Below are 20,246 nucleotides of genomic sequence, written 5' to 3'. Positions count from 1 at the left end.
AGTGAGATTCTGTCTCAAAAAAAAAAAATGTGGGGGTGTACGGGGAATCAGGAGAAGATGACCAGTATGTATGAATCAGTGAATTCAGTCTCGTTGCCCTTAGTCTAAAACCCAGTGAAATTTGGAGTCATTGTTTTTGGAACATATTATTAAGGTGTACCCAGAATGTAAAGTTTTATGAGGAGAATGGCTGTGACAATCATGGGATGACTGGTCCTTCAAACCAGAACAACCACAGTACTGGTCATTAAGAGATCTGGGTTTTTTGACACTGTGTGTATCCTTGTTAGTGTATTGGTTAAGGTCAGGGCTTTGGGTCTGTCAGAAATGGGATTGAATTCTGTTTTTGTCACCTACCTACTTTATAACCTTGGCCACGCACATGGTAAGCATTTATCTCAGGAATATTTTCAGTTTATGTAAGAGAAAGTGCATAGTGTGTTAAATAGTTGATTTTTCTCACATTACAAGAAGTCTAGAATAAGCAGTTCCTGCCTTTGGTGTAGACAGTCAGTGTTGCAATCAAGCATGCTTCTTCTGTCTTCCCAGCCAGCCATCTAGTGTGTTGGCTTTCAGCCTCATGGTAGCAAGAGAATCAAAAGCTTTCCCAGGAACCTCCAAAAGATTTCTACTTATGTCTTATTATTCAGGACTGTGACATGTGGATACCTCCAGTTACCAGGAAAGTAAACATTCTGTTTGCCTAGACGCTCTAATTAAGGACGAACAAGGAAAAGGGATTGTGAATAGGCATTATGTTATCCAGCCAACAGTGCAGTGTCTGGCATTGAATTGAACATTGAACATTCAATGCTCTTATGATGGTGATGGTAACAGATAATTCACTTCATCCTGCTCTCCTGAAGAGTCAGGTAATATACTTAACATTTTATACTTTATGGAGTACTTTTGTGAGACATTTGATGGTGTATTGTTTTTATGTGTTTAGAAGTTCCTTGCTGACTGAGCCAAAGAAAGAAGATGAACTGGGAAGGATAATGTAGTCCAGGCCTTCATACTGACCTGGCCTGGCCTCGGGTCTTTTGCTTACAAAGCTTTCTCAAACCACTCTGAGCTACAGCAGTTGTTCATGCCTCTAAACTCCTAATATTACTTCTGACTTAATGCTGTATTTGTGCTGCTTTATATTTTAAAAATGTACATGGCTTCTTAGCTAAGTTTGGAAGTCCTTAATTACAGGATCTACACAGAATGTGTCTTACGGAATATACAGAGGAACTCATTTGTGATTCATTTATTGACAAAACATTTTCTACTTCTCACCATTAGCTGCACTTGAGATAGGGTAGGGATGGGAAGTTACTAGAATAATGCTTTCTTCTTCTATGAGGGAAGACTTTTATTTTCTTTGCATAATACTCTACCATTCTTTCTCCAACTTCCACCTTCTTTCTCTTTTCCCCGCCTCTAAGAGAACGGTGTGGGTTGTCAGGGGAGAAAACATATCATTCCATTCTTTTATTACTTTCTAGCCCCTCCTTAACTAAGTCTTGTCTGTGACATCACTGTGGGGAATTCTGCCTTACTTCCTAATAGGGCAAAAACTTCTGACCCCTCCCTGCCATTTCTGAGACTACAGCAAAAAGGAAACCCCCGCAAAGTAGCTTCTGGTGCCTTTTGCATATTGCCTTTTGCCCTGTCCTTATTTCTTTTTAGACATTTGATTTAAGAGGCAAATAGTACTAGATGAGGAAATCAAACCCACTAACTGAAATCTACACTGAGAAGCAAATGATTATCTGATCTTTTGCTGAGACCAAATGCTAAGAATGTGTTGAGATCTTGGAACCCAAAGGTATTAGATGAACATTGAGCAAAAGCATTTAATCGCAAGGCTAGTTGCCCAGTCCAAGGTTCTTTGAATGTTGTTCCCTGCTAGTGCTAGTACTATAGTCTTCAGAAGTCCATAGTCAAAGGTAAGTAGATGCTGGAGTACTCACAGTCAGATTTCTGAGCAGTTGAATACAATGGTTTTTCTTCTCTTTACTATGATATTTTAGAAATAGAAATGACTAGATGCTAACATATTTTAGTTCAATATATATCACTTCTTAAGTCATTAATTCAATTCTTTTGTTTATTTTGTTTCTAATTGCACAGATAACAAGAATTTCCTAACATTTTTCTCATACCCTTTGGCCACTTAATGTTCCCATGCTATTTATTCCTGTTCATTTTTCACTGTTTGATGATGGTTATTGTTGAAATTTAGCAAATAAAATGTCAGCTGTGGCACCTGTATTTCCAGGGTCTAAAATAATGTGTAGACATCCATAGACAAAACACAAAATTCTAACTATTATCTATTTTATAAAACAAAGCACTTTACCAAGGTTTTAGAGATTTAAGGTGCCCGTTAATTATCCCTCCTCCAAGGAAGTCAAATTATCCTTGTTTGCTCATGATATGATCTCATATTTGGAAAAACCTAAAGACTTCACCAAAAAAAAAAAAAAAAAAAACACAACAACTATTACAACTGATAAATTCAATAAAGTTGCAGGATACAAAATCAGCATACAGAAATCAGTAGCGTTTCTATATGTCAACAGTGAACAATCTGGGAAATAATTCTTGTTTTGTTTTTTTTGTTGTTTTTGTTTTTGTTTTTGTTTTGAGAGACAGTCTCGCTCTGTCGCCCAGGCTGGAGTGAGTGCAGTGGTGCGATCTTGGCTCACTGCAACCTCCACCTCCCAGGTTCAAACAATTCTCCTGCCTCAGCCTCCTCAGTAGCTGGGACTATAGGCATGCACCACTATGCCCAGCTAATTTTTGTATTTTTAGTAGAGATAGGATTTCACCATGTTAGCCAGGCTGGTATTGAATTCCTGGCTTCCAGTGATCCGCCTCCCAAAGTACTGGGATTGCAGGTGTGAGCCACCATGCCCGACCCGGAAAATAATTTTTTTAAAAGTAATCCCATTTATAGTAGCCACAAATAAAATTAAATGCCTAGGAATTAATTTAACTAAAAAAGTGAAAGATCTCTGTAATGAAAACTATAAGACACTGATGAAAAAAACTAAAGAGGGCACCAGAAAATGGAAAGATATTCCATGCTCATGGGTTGAAAGAATTAATATTGTTAAAATGTCCATACTACCCAAATCTGTAGATTCAATGCATTCCCTGTCAAAATACCAATGACATTCTTCACAGAAATAGAACAATTCTAAAATTTATATGGAATCACAAAAGACCCAGAATAACCAAAGCTATCCCAAGCAAAAAGAACAAAACTTGAGGAATCACATTACCCACTTCAAATTATACTACAGAGCTATAGTCACCGAAACAGCATGGTACTGGCATAAAAACAGACACATAGACCAATGGAATAGAATAGAGAACCCAGAAACAAATTCACATACCTACAGTGAATTCATTTTCAACAAAGCTGCCAAGAACACACACTGGAGGAAAGACAGTTTCTTCAATAAGTGTTGCTGGGAAAACTGGATATCCGTATGCAGAAGAATGAAACTAGATCCCTATCTTTCACCATATACAAAAATCAAATCAAAATGAATTAAAGACTTAAATCTAAAACCTCTAACTATGAAGCTCCTACAAGAACTGATTGGGGAAAATCTCCAGGACATTGGTCTAGAAAAAAATGGCAAGTGATAACTCCACAAGCACAGACAACCAAAGCAAAAATGGACAAATGGGATCACATCAAGTTAACAAGCTTCTGAACAGCAAAGGAGACAATCGTTAAAATGAAGAGACAACCCACAAAATGGGAGAAAACATTTGCAGACTGCCCATCTGACAAGGGATTAATAACCAGAAAATATAAGGAGTTCAAACAACTCTATAGGGAAAAATCTAATCTGATTTTTAAATGGGCCAAAGATTTGAATACACATTTTTTGAAGGAAGACATACAAATGGCAGACAGACATATGAAAAGGTACTCAACATCATTGATCATCAGAGATACATAATCAAAACTACAATGGGATGTGTCACCCCAATTAAAATGGCTTTTATCCAAAAGACAGGCAATAGCAAATGCTGGGCGAGGATGTAGAGAAAAGGAAACCATCTTACACTATTGGTGGGAACGTGAATTAGTACAACCACTAGGGAGAACAGTTTGGAGGCTCCTCAAAAAATAGAGCTACCATGTGATCCAGCAATCCCACGGCTGAGTATTTACCCCAAAGAAGGGAATCAGTATTTTACACAGAGATACCTGCACTCCCATGTTTGTTGCAGCACTGTTCACAATAGCCAAGGCTTGGAAACAACCTAAGTGTCTATCAGCAGTTGAATGGGTAAAGAAAATGTGGTACTTATACACAATGACTATTCAGCCATAAAAAGAATGAGATCCTCTCATTTGCAACTACATGGATGAAACTAGAGATCATTATGTTAAGTGAAATAAGCCAGGCACAGACAGATAGACATTGCATGTTCTCACTTATTTGTGGGATCTAAAAATCAAAACAATTGCACTCGTGGAGATAGACAGTAGAAGGATGGTTACCAGAGGCTGGGAAGGGGAGTGAGGGGTGGTAAGAGAGGTGGGGATGATTAATGGGCACCAAAAATAAAATAGAAAGAATGAATAATACCTACTATTTTATTGCACAACAGGGTAACTATAGCCAATAATAATTTATTTGTACATTTTGAAATAACTGAAAGAATATAATTGGATTATTTGTAACACAAAGGATAAATGCTCAAGGGGATGGGTACCTTATTCTCCATGATGTGATTATTACACATTGCATGCTTGTGTCAAAACATCTCATGTATACCTACTATGTACCCACAAAAATTAAATATAAAAAAGTTACAAAATTATAACCGTCAAAAAAATTATTATTAGTCCTCCCTTCTGTTGTAGAAAATAGGAAGGAACCGAAAGGAGATGAACTTATCAGCTTTACTCATGACAGCTCAAGAGGGTCTCAGATATAGTCTGGAGATGCCAGTCTAGGAGTACTTGGTACAATGAGAGAAATATGAATCACCAAGCAATATATAAAGACAAGAGAAAACTGAGGGTGAAATCCCAGGGATCATAGACCTTAAAAGGATCCTTATGATGACTGAAAATGAGGATAGAAATGCAGGAAATTGTGGTGTCAGGTAATCTAAAGGATTTAGGAGAGGAGCCTTCAGGTGTCTCAAATGCTGCCAAGAAATCAGTGAAGATAAGCACAGCAGTAAGTATCTATGGGATTTGACAACAAAAAGTTTTAGATCACCCATGGTGAAAAACTTACTGTTCTCCCTGCCCAGTCTCCCTAGACTAATCACACAGGACCACCTACATTTTGTTTTTCAGTCTGTCTTCACATCTGGCTCCCATTGTGTATAAAAATATGCCACTGGGCAGGGGGTGGTGGCTAACACCTGTAATCCCAGCACTTTGGGAGTCCAAGATGGAAAGATCTCTTGAGGCTGGGAGTTTGAGACTAGCCTGGGTAACATAGGAGACCCCCCACCTCTATAAAAATTGTTTAAAAATTAGCTGGGCATGGTGCATTCCTGTAGTCCTAGCTCTTGGGATGCTAAGGCAGGAAGATTGGTTAAGCTCAGGATTCGAGGCTGGAGTGAGCCATGATCGCACCACTGCACTCCATCCAGCCTGAGTGACAGAGCGAAACTTTTTCTCTAAAAATAAAAAATAAAGTCACCAAAAGATCTTTGGACTCAAATTATTCATTATAATCCTAGAAGAAGGACTTATCAGTATGTGTATGATTGGAAGATGGTTAGTGATAAGATTTTCCTTTGTAATTGGAGCCCAGTATTTCCGGGTGAAGACTGTAAAGCACTGGATCAAGAGTATACTGATGGTACCACATGTCCCAGGCAGGCTCTGAAACAAAGCCCAGCATTATCCTCCTCCTCCTGTCATTTGAAGGACCATCTTTCCCATTAAATTATAAGAGATTCTTGATCTGCTATAGGGGATACACCAGTGTTGGGGCTCAATAAATATTTGGCAAAATTAGGCTCTGCAGGTATAAGACAAGGCAAAGGGGAAGGTTCTTAAAAAAACAAAAACAAAACAAAAACTATATCTTCAACTTTCTGCTCAGACCCTAGGGCATGAGGGAACTCCATGTGCCTGCTTCTTCCTCTAAGCACCTAGAAAGGTTCTTTCTCAAAGTCAATAAACAACACTTCTTAATAGTTACTTTTTGGTCTCCTAAATGTTACTTTTTAGTTTCCCTACTGTTCAAGCCAGGGCTGTGATTTGTCATTACTCACATATGCCTTCAAGTGCAGATAAATTTCCTGCATCCCATTGCTACCTCTTGCTGCATCCCATTAGACTCTTACTTAAGTTGTGAGGTTTATTTTTTGATAACCAAAATTCACTTAAACATAGGATGTCATTTGTACTACTGATACGTTTCTCTCATCATTTGAGTCAGGATATGTGTGTAGGACACTGGGGCATTTACCTTCTTTTTGTGCTATCATAGCTTATATGAATAGAAAGCTCAGACACAGTGAGGACTTGATCAATATTGAAATGAAATTTAAATCATACCAGGTACCCTATAAGCTTCTCCCCCAGGCAAATAAAGCCAGTGTTAAGTTGATCTCCCTAGGTTGGTGGGCAGGGAAAGCCCCAAGCCTGGTGGCTTCCTCAGTCACTTCTTTAAAAACCAGGGGCCTCACCACTGGTTTCCAATAGCCTGTGTATTTTTAGTCCTGCTTTTCATGTAAGTTTCCCGTTAACTGCTTGCAGGAAATCTTTTCTTGGACATAATCTGCCCATTTCCTGAAGTCTTCCTCCCGCATTGTGTCAGTTTGGGGATGAATCAAGTCAGCAGTTTTGGAGGGGGTTTGTTCTGTTCCCCGCCACAGGCTCCCCACTTTGTGGAGTACCAGAAAGCTGCCTTTTTTGTCTTTTCCTAGAGGCAAAGGGAGGAGGGGCAAGCCCTTGGTGTGTGTCTGCCTCTTGGGTTGCCCAACACAAATGTCCTTTTGTGTGTGGAGGGGGCATGTGTGTGTTTTTTCCCCTTCCCAATGGACACTTTCATTTACGAGGTCCGGATGGTGTCCTCTGGGCTATAAACAATGGCATAGGAGATAAAGAGCTGCCTTAGTGACCAGGCTGTGGTGGCAGCCACTGGTTTTCCATCTCTGTCTCTGTTTTCCAATCCCCTTGGTCTATTGTGAGTTTGGTCTGATCTGAGCCAGCCTAGGACCTCTGTAATCCCTTTCTAGGCCCAGAGCAGCGTGGGCACTGTTCCTCTTATTCTGAGGACTTCAAGCTTAGAGAAAGAGGTTTTCTGTGGTAAGGATAGCAACTCCTCATGTTTGCACAATGTGTTTAAACACATTATATCTTTTGGAGAACTGAAATTCTGGATTTGTTATCCCTTAAGAATGGAGGATTCGGGGCTGGGCGCAGTGGCTCACGCCTGTAATCCCAGCACTTTGGGAGGCCAAGGCAGGCGGATCAGGAGGTCAGAAGATCGAGACCCTCCTGGCCAACGTGGTAAAACCCCGTCTCTACTAAAAATACAAAAAATTAGCTGGGTGTGGTGGTGCATAACTGTAGTCCCAGCTACTGGGGAGGCTGAGGCAGGGGAATCGCTTGAACCTGGGAGGCAGAGATTGCAGTGAGCCGAGATTGTGCCACTGCACTCCAGCCTGGCAACAGAGCGAGACTCCATCTCAAAAAAAAAAAAAAAAAAAGAATGGAGAATTTGGATCAAAAGAGTTGGAGTGCTGGTCCTGCTATTTATTTATTTTATTTTTATTTATTTTTTGAGACAGTGTCTGTCTCTGTCACCCAGGCTGAAGTGCAGTGGCACGATTTTGGCTGAGTGCAACCTCCACCTTCCGGGTTCATGCAATTCTCCTGCCTCAGCCTCCCAAGTAGCTGGGATTACAGGTGCCCACCACCATGCCCTGGTAATTTTTGTATTTTTTAGAAGAGACAGGGTTTTACCATGTTGGCCAGTCTGGTCTCGAACTCCTTACTTCAAATGATCTGCCCACCTCAGCCTCCCAAAGTGCTGGGGTTACAGCCATGAGCCATTGCACCCAGCCTGGTTCTACTATTAATAACTGTGAGACCTCAGGCAAATTCTAGAACTAATACCTTTCTACTTCATAGGGTGTTCCACAGTTCCATTAAGAAAATACGTTAAAGTGCCTGCCATATGGGAAGCACCCAAATGTAAACCAAACAAGGAGGGGGTGGGAAGAGGAAATGTACAATGAGATAATATAAATGAATACGCTGTGCATAAGATGCTAAGTGTATAGTCACTGTTTGATTTTAGAGGTCTAAGAGTAAGTCTTTTCTCCCGATAAATCTACCCCTTGACTTGGATTCTCATTCTGACCATCACTTCCTTCTCTGTCATCTATCACTATGGGCCCTTCTTTCACATGTTGACATGACTCTCCTATCTCAAAGCAAACCACTATTTCTTGATTCCAGCCCCTAGCCCAGTGCTTGGCCCAAAGTAAGGTTCAACATTTTCTTGAATGGATACTTGTGAAAAACTCCAAAACGCAAAGCCTTGTATTTCCCTTCTTTCCTGTCCCCAGGGACCTGCTGTTTGTCACTCAAACTTCTTTATTTTTATACCCAGGGATCACTGTGAGAAATGGAAACCACTCCAGATACTTTAAACAGGAAGGAATTTAATACAAGGAATTAGATGCTTACCAAATGATAGGAAGAACTAGAGCTGCATGTTCTAGTTTAAGAACTCCATAGGTGACCTCCTAGGACACCACTGGTGATCCATTTAACCCCCACCCACACCCCATAGCTGTGGTCTCGGGTATGGGAGGTCAGACTTGAGAAGCTACTAATGAACCTGCCCCATGGCACTCAGGAGGCTGGATAATACCTCAGCCACATAAAACAATCAAACGTCTATATCCTTTTTTGCCAGTAGAAACGAGAAATAGCCAAAAGAGAAATGGAAAATGGTCTTAGCCTCGTTTCCACCTTACCAGTCTTATATGAATGCAAGTAATTGGCAGACTACCTGCAAACAAATTTGGTAAAGGTGACTTTTAGTTTTCCAGATTTTCTAACTAGAAGGGGAATGGAATTGATGTTGAGTGGGCCAACCTATCGTACGTACCAACCAACTTCATCTAGAAAGTATTTCAAGTAGCAATATGGCGAGATACATGCTAGATGAGAAAATCCAAACAGATCTCTCTGTTTCTAGTTACAACACCTTCCAAGTACAAAACTGCTTCCATAAAATCATGCTTTTCTGTGGGAAATCTTCACATTTCCCTGTGGCCTCTAAAATGGTCTGGTTGCCCTAGCAGCCAGCTCGCCTTGTACTTGTTGAGTACCTAGGGTATTCTCAACAAATGCTTGAGTGAGTGCCTACTACATGTGTCAGTTACTGTGAACACATCAAAAACACATCAAAAAAGAAAGACAAGGCCCTGCCTTCAAGGAGTTCATGATGGTCTAATGGGGGGATACAGAGATGAAAACAGTTACAAAGTGATATTATAAATGCTAAAAGGAAGATATTATAAATGCTAAAAGGAACACAGATGAGAGATACATAAATCGTATTGGGGGATAAAATGAGGATAAATATGAAAGGGCCATCTGTACTCATGTAAAAAGTTAAGTGTAAGGGATTTTTAATTAATATAAAGAGCTTACAAGACTGGCCTTATAAACTCTCTACTCTCTTCCTCCTAGCTACGCAACCCAGACACAAAACCCCAAAAATGTTCTTTATTTTTGCTAACATTTCTAAATGAAAAATTTCAAACATAAAGCAAGATTGAAAGAATTTTACAATTAACACCTATTTATCAACCATCTAGATTCTGTCATTAACATTTTACTGTGCTTGCTGTACCACTTATCTATTTGTCTATCCATTCCTTTGACCACCCATTGTGCATCTTATTTTTTATAGCATTTAAAGTAAATTGCAGACATTAGCACATTTCTCCCTAAATACTTTAGCATGCATATCATTCCCTAGAGTTCCACATCTGTTGAGTATTTTTCTTTGAGGTAAAATGTACATGGAGTGAAATGTCAATCTGAAGTGTTCTTTGAGATGTGACAAAAATGTAACTAAAGCTCCTATCAGACTATATAAAACATTACCATCGTTCCAGAAAGTTTCCCCATTCCCCTTTCCAAACAATTCTCACCCCACCCCCACCCTCCAGAAGGAACAATCATTCTGATTTTTTTCCTACCATAGATTAGTTTTGCCTGTTTTAGAATCTCATAGAAACAGAATCATACAGTATGTACTCTTTTGTGTAAGGCTTCTTTCATTTGGTATAATACTTTTTGAGATCCATCCATGTTGTTGAATGTATTTATAGACCATTCCTTTTTATTGCTAAGTAATATTCCATTGCATGAATATACCACTTTGTTTATGCATTCTCCTTCGGATGGATGCCTGTGCCGTTTCCAGCTTTTGGATATTATGAGTAAATCTACTCTAAGTCTGTAATGTCATTTTTAATAGACTTTTTGTCAGTTTTATTACAGAAGAACTGAGAAGATGGTACAGAGTTCCCATATACCCCACACCCAGCTTTCCTTATTATTAATGTCTTACACATAATGTCTTTTTTAAAAAGCCTTCCGCGGCTTAGTGTTTTTGGTGGCTGCTTAATGGACTGCTGATTGGGAAGACTGCAAATGCAATGCTACCAGTAAATGCCCTGCAACAGGAAATTGTTTCTGTCATCCCATTGAGATTATTGACCCAGGATTTATTTTATCAAACAATGTGGACCCGAGAGTGCCTAGTGTTTGGTGTGTATATCCGTTTCTCGGAATCTTGCTCAGGGAAGGGTCCAAGGTCAGGTCCTTGTGTCTGCAGGTGAGGGTGATAGGGCTTTGTCCTCATCTGCACAAGCAAATGATCAGCCCACCACGACTTTCCCACTTTTCCACTTCTCCACTTCTAGGCCTTCCTCTCACCCACAACAAATTCCCAACAAGTTTGTAAGATGTTTTGCCAAAGCACAGCTTATTATTATAATGACAATATTTATGCTGTACTTGCCAGTTTATAGAGGTCTTTAACATCCACTTCTTCAATTCAATCTAGTAAGGTATTATATCCATCTTCTAGAGGAAAAACTAAAATTCAAAGAAATTTAATGATTTATCCAAAGTGACACTGCTAGTTATTAAGAATTTAGGATATAAACCCAGCTGTCTTGCCCTTAAATCCTGATTTTTTTAAATGTATTATTATTTTCAAAATTTGGGGGGCTCACCATTGTTTTTCAAGGCAAAGTTCAAACCATTTAGTACATCATTTAAGTCCCACTGTGGTTGGGACTCAACCTACCTTTTCATTCTCATCTTTTCCTGGCTCCCTGTAGGCTCTAGAAACACTCAATGATATGTTGTTTCCCAAACACTTCATGAATATTGCTACCTCTGTGCACTTTAATGATGCCTTCTCCTTTATGTTCAGAATATTATTTCCTTTGTTCCATGCTTCATATCTTGGCCCCAAAATCTGTTTCTGGGAATATTGTTCATCCTTTAAGGCTCATTGCAGATATTGTTATCTTCATATGAAGCATCTCTTGATTACTTTCCTCCTCCCACAACCATTCCCAGCTTGAGGTGCTTGGTTCCCTGTTCTGTTCATTGATTAGACTTTGAATGCCCAGCAGACCCCATTTCATATTAAAATGCAAAGATAATTAAAACATGATTGTTTATCATTCTTATAGGCTATTAGTGAATCAGACATGTACAGAAGTGATGATAATATGACATGAGGATTAAAATTGACCCAGATACCGATTTATTGAGTTCCCACTGTATACCCACCACAGATGCTCAATTTGTAGAATTGTATTGAATAATAGACATGATGCATTTGTGCTAAATAGGAATGATCTTGAGTATAGACAAAGAATGGTGGCTTACCTGCTGTGGTTAAAGAGCATAAATGGGATCTTTGCTCAAATAAATCTCCATCCAATTTCTTCTTAGCCTTCATCCCATCACTCCACCACCAGTTTCTGGCTTTCCTACTTCTAGGCCTTCTTCTTACCCCCAGTAAATCCTCAACAAGGTTTTAAGACTTTTTTCCCAAAGCATAGCTTATGGGGAAATTTTACCGGCTCAGAACTGTGTCTGCTTTGTATATATTTGAGAGTAGCAAACTGAGTTAGTTCTGAGATGACTTAAAAATTCTCTACAATAGAATTTCATGTATTCAACAAAAGTTACTAAGGTCCTATTCTGTACTGAGAACACAAAGATGAACAAACTGTTATCCTTGACCTCATGAAGCTCATAGCAGAATGCAGACACCACACACAAATTCATGGAAGCAACGTGACTCTTTTTTTGGAAAAAGATAGGACAGAAATAATTTGAAGTAACAATTTCTTATTCCTACAGGAAGGCCCTTCAGAGTGCTTTCATGACCAAAGTTTCAGTTATTTACTCTTCATTTAGAAAAAAAAATTGTCCAAACTTGATTCAGTAGGGTTTACTGTTATCCTGTTAACCTGCGACCACTGTATGTCATTTCCTTTTATAAAGAAATCCAAATAAATGCAGAAATGAAGTCCTCTTAAAAGTTTCTCAGTGTGACCTTAAGTAATGTTTGCATTTCAGTGGTGTTTGTGTTTTATAGCCCTCCTCTGACATCAAGTTGTGATATTTTAAATGAGACATTTATGTAAAAATAAGGGTATGACACTTTTTCTATCACACAAGGTTGGAAGCATCTTTCATAAAAACTAATGAAGTTATTTAGATATGGATACAGAATAAGCTCCAAGATATAAGTGGAATAAAGCAAAGTGCATTTAATATACTATGATGCTTTACTATATGTATTAAAAGGGGGAAGACATTATATATATTCACTCTCATATCCATAAAATATCTGTGAAATGAAACACAAGATAAGAATGATTGTCTCTACAAAGCAGAATAGGATGGCTGGAGTTAGGGTAGGGAAGACTTATAGTTTGCTATTTTATACCTCAATTCTTGAGCCATATTGTTAAAAAATAGTGTTTAAAAAGAAATGAACAAAAATGGTTTGGGGGTAGCTTATTGCTGAAGGTTCATAGGAATAGACTCTTGTGAATTTTCTTTTTTATTCGTGGCATTACTAATGGCATATTTTCTAGAGAAATTACCTGTGAAGTATAATCTTTATATCTTGTGATTTAACTACTGACAATGTAGTGGTTGTCAGGATGTTGCTAAGTCATGTAAGATCTTTGAAAGCCCACACTTTATGTGGGTAGTAGTTGCTGTGGTCAGGAAAAAGGCACATCAGAACGCAGATAGAGTTCTTAGAAATCTAGCATCATAAACCCCCAGGGCTGAAAGAACCAGAGTTCATTCTAGTCCACCTCTCTGTATGTTCGTATGTCCTCTACACCATTCTTGCTTAGGGATCTTTGTAATTCCGGTGTTGTTCAATATTATTAATAGAGCCTCAGCAACGTGGTTTCTGTGCTGTCTGGAATGATCAGTGGACTAGGACTCAAATTACTTGGTTCCTAGTCTCAGCTCTGCCACTAATTAATTCTGTGGCTTCAGGCAAATCACTTTGCCTCTCTGGGCCTCTGTTTTTTCATGACTGAAGTTAGAGCATTGGGCTTGATGGTTAAGCACATGGCATAGTCACTGTTGCTTCCCCTCCCCACCTATAATAGACATTACTTCTTAGTTTTGGCAGGTTCTTTATGGTGGATAACTACAAACAAAGTCTCAGAATCCTTCTCAACACAGCCTTCCAGGCAACTAAAATCAGTAGATAGAACTTGGATGGGACTTGACAAACAAGATAAAAGTTACTTACTTCCATCTCTAAGGTTCTCAAGTAGCAGTGTGCAGGTACATATTTAATGACAAGTTCTCAGCAAAAAAGTAAGATGCCCTGGTTTGCATCGTTTGCCAATTCCCATGGTGTAAATATTCACACCATGACTGATTTCAGACTATCATTGCGAAGTAAATTGGGTTGCAAAGTTCCCGAAAGTTTAACAGTCAGCTTTTATGAGCTGATAGAAGCTGTCTCTGGCCCATCACTGTAAAATTAATGACTTTAGATTAACTGGCCATAACCATAAGTGAATATGAAAATGACCATCTTCCTTTGGGAGTTTTATCCAGAGGCATAATTCTTACCTTGTACGGTCTTTTGGACTTCGGAAATACTTGGTTGTCATCAGACCTTGATGTTTTACTTCCCTGAACCTCAGCTACACTATCTGGAAAATGGAAATAAGGATTCCTACTTCAGAAGATTATAGTGAATAATGAGAGACTATGTATAAAGCACTTAGCATGGCATCTAGCATATGGATTGATATTCCCCTTCCCTTAACAGTGTGGTAGATTATATCTTTATCTTTCCCAGACTCATGAAACGCTAGCCATTGCTTTCCCTCTAGCACCTTTCTTTTTCCATTATACTCCCTTGGCATTCCATTTTCCTCTACTCTAATTTACTTAATCTTCTGTCTGAGTGGAATGTTAAATATTTAATCTTACCTATTCTTAATGTTTTATTTATCATCTATCCAGGCACATTTGTGAGTAGAGACCAGCCCTGTGTAAGTCTCCTGAATTATACACCATCACAGCATCATAAGTAAATACGTGCTAATAAGTCCCCACTCTTGGGATCAAACTTAAGGATGATGCTGAAGGGAGCTTGTGTTACATGAGCACAAGAGGAGGCTGCTGAAGATCAGCCAGAATATGATATACTTGTAGAATTCTGTCTCCTCCTGTGTACTTATGGCTAATGACCTCACAGCAAGTAGAAAGAATTTCACATTTTAAGAACATGCCTCTTTAAAAAAAAAAAAAAATTCAGAGGGAGTCAGGCATGGTGGATCATGACTGTTATCCCAGCACTTTGGGAGGCCAAGGTGGGCAGATCACCTGAGGTCAGTAGTTTGAGACCAGCTTGGCCCACATGGCAAAACCCCGTCTCTACTAAAAATACAAAAGTTAGCCAGGTGTGGTGGCAGCCACCTGTAGTCTCAGCTACTCGGGAGGCTGAGGGAGGAAAATTGCTTGAACCCGGGAGGCGGAGGTTGCAGTGAGCTGAGATGGTGCCAATGCCCTCCAGCCTGGGCAACAGAGCCAGGCTTTGTCTCAAAAAAAAAAAAAATGAAAGAAAGATTCAGGGGGTACACGTGTAGGTTTGTTCCATGGATATATTACAAGATGCTGAGGTGTGGGCTTCTATTGATCCTGTCACCCAAATAGTGAACATAGTACCCAACAGGTAGTTTCTCAACCTTACCCCCCTCCTCCCTCCCCCGACCTTTTTGGAGTCCTCAGTGTCTACTATTTCCGTCTTTATGTCTGTGTATACCCAATATTTAGCTCCCACTTATAAGTGAACATTCTAAGTGTGGTGTTTGGTTTCGTTTCCTTTTTTTTTTTTTTTTTTTAATTGGGGAGACGGAGCCTTGCTCTGTTGCCCAGGCTGGAGTGCAGTGGCATGATCTCGGCTGACTACAACCTCTGCCTCCTGGGTTCAAGTGATTCTCCTGCCTCAGCCTCTCAAGTAGCTGGGATTACAGGCACACGTCACCATGCCCAGGTAATTTTTTGTATTTTAGTAGAGACGGGATTTCACCATGTTGGCCAGGCTGGTCTTGAACTCCTGACCTCAGGTGATCCGCCCGTCTCAGTCTCCCAAAGTGCTGGGATTACAGACCTGAGCCACCGCATCAAGACTGGTTTTCTGTTTCTACATTAATTCACTTAGAATAATGACCTCCAGCTGCATACACGCTGCTGCGAAGTATGTGATTCCATACTTTTTACAGCTGTGTAGTGTTCCATGGTGTATATGTACTATACATTTTAAATCCAATCCACCATTGATGGGCACCTAGGTTGATTCCATGTCTTTGCTGTTGTAAATAGTGCTGCAGTAAACATATGAGTGCATATGTCTTTCTGGTAGAATAATTTATTTTCCTTTGTATATATACTCAGTAATGGGATTGCTGAGTTGAATGGTAGTTCTATTTTTAGTCTTTGCAAAATCTCCAAACTGCTTTCTACAGTGGCCGAAGTAATTTACATTCCCACCAACAGTGTATAAGGATTTCCTTTGCTCCACAGCCTCTCCAGCATCGGCTGTTGTTTTTTTTTTTTTTTACTTTTCAGTAATAGCCATTCTGAGTGGTGTGAGATGGTCTCTCATTGTGGTTTTGAGTGGCATTTCTCTGATGATTAGTGATGTTTGTGCATTTAAAAATGTTTGTTGGCCCATTGTGTGTCATCTTTTGAGAAGTGTCTGTTCATGTCCTTTGCCCACTTTATAATGGTATTATTTGTGTTTTTTATTGAATTATTTAAGTTCTTATATAAAGATTCTCAGTATTAGTCCTTTGTCAGATGCATAGTTTACAAATATTTTCTCTCATTCTGTAGGTTGTCTCTTTACTCTCTCGATAGTTTCTTTTGCTGTGTACAAGCTCTTCAGTTTAATTAGGTCCCACTTGTCAATTTTTGTTTTTGTTGTAATTGCTTTAGAGGACTTAGTCATAAATTCCTTGCCAAGGCTGATGTCTAGAAGGGTATTTTCTAGATTTTATTCTAGGATTTTTATAGTTTGAGATCTTACTTTTTTTTTTTTTTTTTGAGACAGAGTCTCCCTCTGTCACCCAGGCTTCAGTGCAGTGGCATGATCTCGGCTCACTGCAACCTCCGCCTCCTGGGTTCAAGTGATTCTCCTGCCTCGGCCTCCTGAGTAGCTGGGATTACAGGCATGTACCGCCACGCCCGGCTAATTTTTATATTTTTAGTAGAGACAGGGTTTCGCCATGTTGGCCAGGCTGGTCTCAAACTCTTGACCTCAGGTGACCCGCCCATCTCAGCCTCCCAGAGTGCTGGGATTACAGATGTGGGCCACTGTGCCCAGCTGAGATCTTGCATTTAAGTCTTTAATCTATCTTGAGTTAATAATTATGTATCATGATAGGTAGGAGTCCAGTTTGATTCTTCTGCATATGTTTAGCCAGTTTTCCCAGTACTATTTATTGAAGAGTCTTATCCCCATTGTTTTTTTTTTTTTTTAACTTTGTCAAATATCAGTTTGTTGTAGGTGTGTGGCCCTATTTCTGGGTTCTCTATTCTGTTCCATTGGTCTACATGTCTGTTTTTGTAACAATACCATGCTGTTTTGGTTACAATAGCCTTTTAGTATAGTTTGAAAGTTGACTAATGTGGTGCCTCCATCTCTGAAGAACATGTCAATTTTTAAATGCAAGTAGAGTACTTTTCAAAAGTTTCCCAAAAACTGAACTTTTGTTAAATCTTACATATAATCTTCTCCCTCCTCTAGTACAATGTTTATAAAATGAGAGATATTAGAGGAAATGCAGTGTGATATGTGCTGCATCTCTTAATTACAGGAACCATTTCTCCACTTACTGAACACATACTGCACTCCACGCTGCTGTGGGCTAGGAGTAAAAAGACATGAGCAATTTTTCCTGCTTGCAAGGAACTTAAAATCTATAGTAAAGAGGTAATTCAGCCAAAAAGTATAACATAAAGTGATAAGTTCCATTGGTAATAGAGGTAAGCAGGAGGTAGAGCAGACCATAGATACGGGTCATTTCCATCAGCCAGGGATGGATAGAAGATTGTGGGAGAGCATCCTGGAAGGAGTGATGTCAGAAACATCTGTTCCCCTTCTTTCCTCTCTCACAGCTCTTAGTACTGTGCTAAGGTTAATAAGTCCTTGGTACAGGGGTACTCATATCTACCCCCATTGCTTCAGTTACCTTTCCTATATGCTGATGACATCCAAATTTACATCTCCAACCCATGCATGAACTTTTCAGACCAAATCCTTGGCCTACAGCTCAGGAAACCTGCCTCAGTAGATGTCATAGTTGGCTCAAGCTAGAAACCTGTAAGTCATTCTTCACTCTGTTTCAACCCCCACATTCCAGCAGTGACTAAGAAATTGATCAGTTAAATATCTCTTGCATTACCTTCTCTCTCTCTCCATTGCCCACCACAGTTTAAGCCATAATTTCTTACTGGGACTATAATATCTCCCAGTTGAGACTGGGCACAGTGGCTCGTGCCTGTAACCCCAGCACTTTGGGAGGCCATGGCAGGTGGATCACTTGAGCCCAGGAGTTTGAGATAGATCAGCCTGGGCAACATGACAAAACTCCATCTCTACCAAAAAAAAAAAAAAAAAAAAGGCAAAAATTATCCAGGTGTGGTCATGCACACCTGTAATCATAGCTACTTGGGAGGCTGCAGTGAGCTGTCATAGCACCACTGCACTTCAGCCTGGGCAACAGAGTGAGACCTTGTCTCAAAAAAGAAAAAAATCTCCCAGTTAGTATACCTGATGCTAGGCTTGCTCTTCTCAAGCTTTTCACACAGCAGCCAGAGTGATCTTTCTAAAACATAAATCCAGCCATAGCACTCCTCTTTTCTGTTGTCCTTAGGATGATGTCCAAATTCCTTATCTTCTTCCCACATTGAACAAGGATAAGACCCTCTTCCTTGCTATTAATTCTCATGGTGCACCATATTTTCCTTGATCATAATATTGATCATGCTTTATCATAATTACCTGTTTCTTAGCTGGGCATGATGGTACATGCCTGTAGTCCCACCTACTGGGAGGCTGAGGCAAGAAGATTGCTTGAGCCAAAGAGCTCAAATCCTGCCTGGGCAACATAGTGAGACCCCTGTCTCTAGAAAAAAAGAAAATAAAATTGTTTTTCAAAATTATCTGTTTCTTCTCACCTGGGCGCAGTGGCTCATGCCTGTAATCCCCGCACTTTGGGAGGCCAAGCAGGGGCAGATCGAGGCCAGGAGTTCCAGACCAGCCTGGCCAACATGGCGAAACCCCATCTCCACAAAAATGCAAAAGTTAGCCAGTGCGGTGGTGTGTACCTGTAATCCCAGCTACTCAGGAGGCTGAGGCAGGAGAATTGCTTGAACCCAGGAGGCAGAGGTTGCAGTGAGCCGAGATCACACTGGTGCACTCCAGCACTCCACCCTGGGTAACAGAGCAAGACTCGGTCTCAAAAAAAAAAAAAGTCTGTTTCTTTATATCTCTGCCAGATACTCGGCTCTGAGATCATGGACCATGTCTGTTTTGTTTACTGCTATATCCTCAGCCCGTAGCACAGTGCCTGGTTTACAGTAGAATAATAAATGTGTAAGTTAATTTTTTATTTTAAGTGCACTTTATTAATTTTATATCTCATAAAAATGAAAAGGCCTCAAATGTGGCTCTCTGCTAAGTATGGTTAGTCATATAGTAAATTATTTTTATAGCAGATCTTGTTTAGGTTGTGAACATGGGTGAGAAATTCCAGTTTCTGTCATTATGTCTGGTTCTATGAAGAGCCATAGAGATGAACATTACCAAGCCTAAGGGTAAGTTAGAGAGGAAAACATGGGAGAAAACTGTAAAGAACAGAAACTCTACCACTTTTTTTCCCAACTAGTACTGCAATATATATCTTCCTACATACATCTTTTTCTTTCCTTTGAATTATTACCTTAAAGTCAGATGCCAGAAATGAGAATTATTGGGCACAAAGGGATGAACATTTTTAAGGCATTTGAAATACTGCCAGATTACTTTCCAAACACATAATACCAACAAATAGTTCAGAGCAACATGCAAGGGTGTCTGTTTTATCACACTACAGGGAATTGTCATGAAAATCTTTTAGCTGGTTTAATGGAGGAAAAAATGGAGGAAAAAAATTTATTTTTAGTTAAGGTTTGGTGTTTTTCATCTGATTATTTATGCAGCTCCTTCTGAGGGTGCATCCAAACGCTCACAGGCTTGTTCAGAGGCTGAGAGGCCTGCAACCTCAGCGGCCTCTGGGGCACAGCATCTCTGTTGTGCAGCAGCAGGGAGGGGCAGTGATGGAGGGAAAACATAACACAGACCACACCATTGTTAGGGGATGAGGTCGCTGGGATAATGCTGTGAGAAGGGATGAAAAGAACGATTCTCCATTCTTGATTGTTGTGATTTCCAGGGATGAGCCAACAGCTCCAGTGCGGGAAGGGATGGGTCTTTACTGCATCCAGATGCTCCTTTTTCCAGTGCTGCCTCCGATTATTTCTGGTGAGAAGGGGTGGCGGATAGCATAGCAGCTGAAACAGATTAACTTTTATGCCAGTTTCCTCCCTTTAAGTGATTGCCCTGGACCTGGGGACATTCAGAATTCGTCAGAAACTATTTTAG

At 39.8% G+C, this 20,246-nt stretch overlaps 1 protein-coding gene and 1 long non-coding RNA gene across 4 annotated transcripts in view; one reads left to right on the top strand and one right to left on the bottom strand.

The window, feature by feature from the left end:
• Positions 1-20,246, top strand: part of GAB2 (GRB2 associated binding protein 2) — a 206,701-nt gene that overhangs the window by 78,822 nt on the left and 107,633 nt on the right. The gene's annotated exons all lie outside the window — the stretch shown is intronic.
• Positions 1-20,246, bottom strand: part of LOC129525613 (uncharacterized) — a 51,522-nt gene that overhangs the window by 27,399 nt on the left and 3,877 nt on the right. Inside the window, exon 2 of the long non-coding RNA XR_010129168.1 lies at positions 14,162-14,244. This is a non-coding gene — a long non-coding RNA (uncharacterized lncRNA). The remainder of the gene's footprint in view (positions 1-14,161; positions 14,245-20,246) is intronic.

This window comes from Gorilla gorilla, chromosome 9 (genome assembly GCF_029281585.2).
Source record: "Gorilla gorilla gorilla isolate KB3781 chromosome 9, NHGRI_mGorGor1-v2.1_pri, whole genome shotgun sequence".
NCBI lineage: Eukaryota > Metazoa > Chordata > Mammalia > Primates > Hominidae > Gorilla > Gorilla gorilla.
Note: the sequence above shows the minus strand (reverse complement) of the source record. Positions and strands in the feature narration are given on the sequence as shown.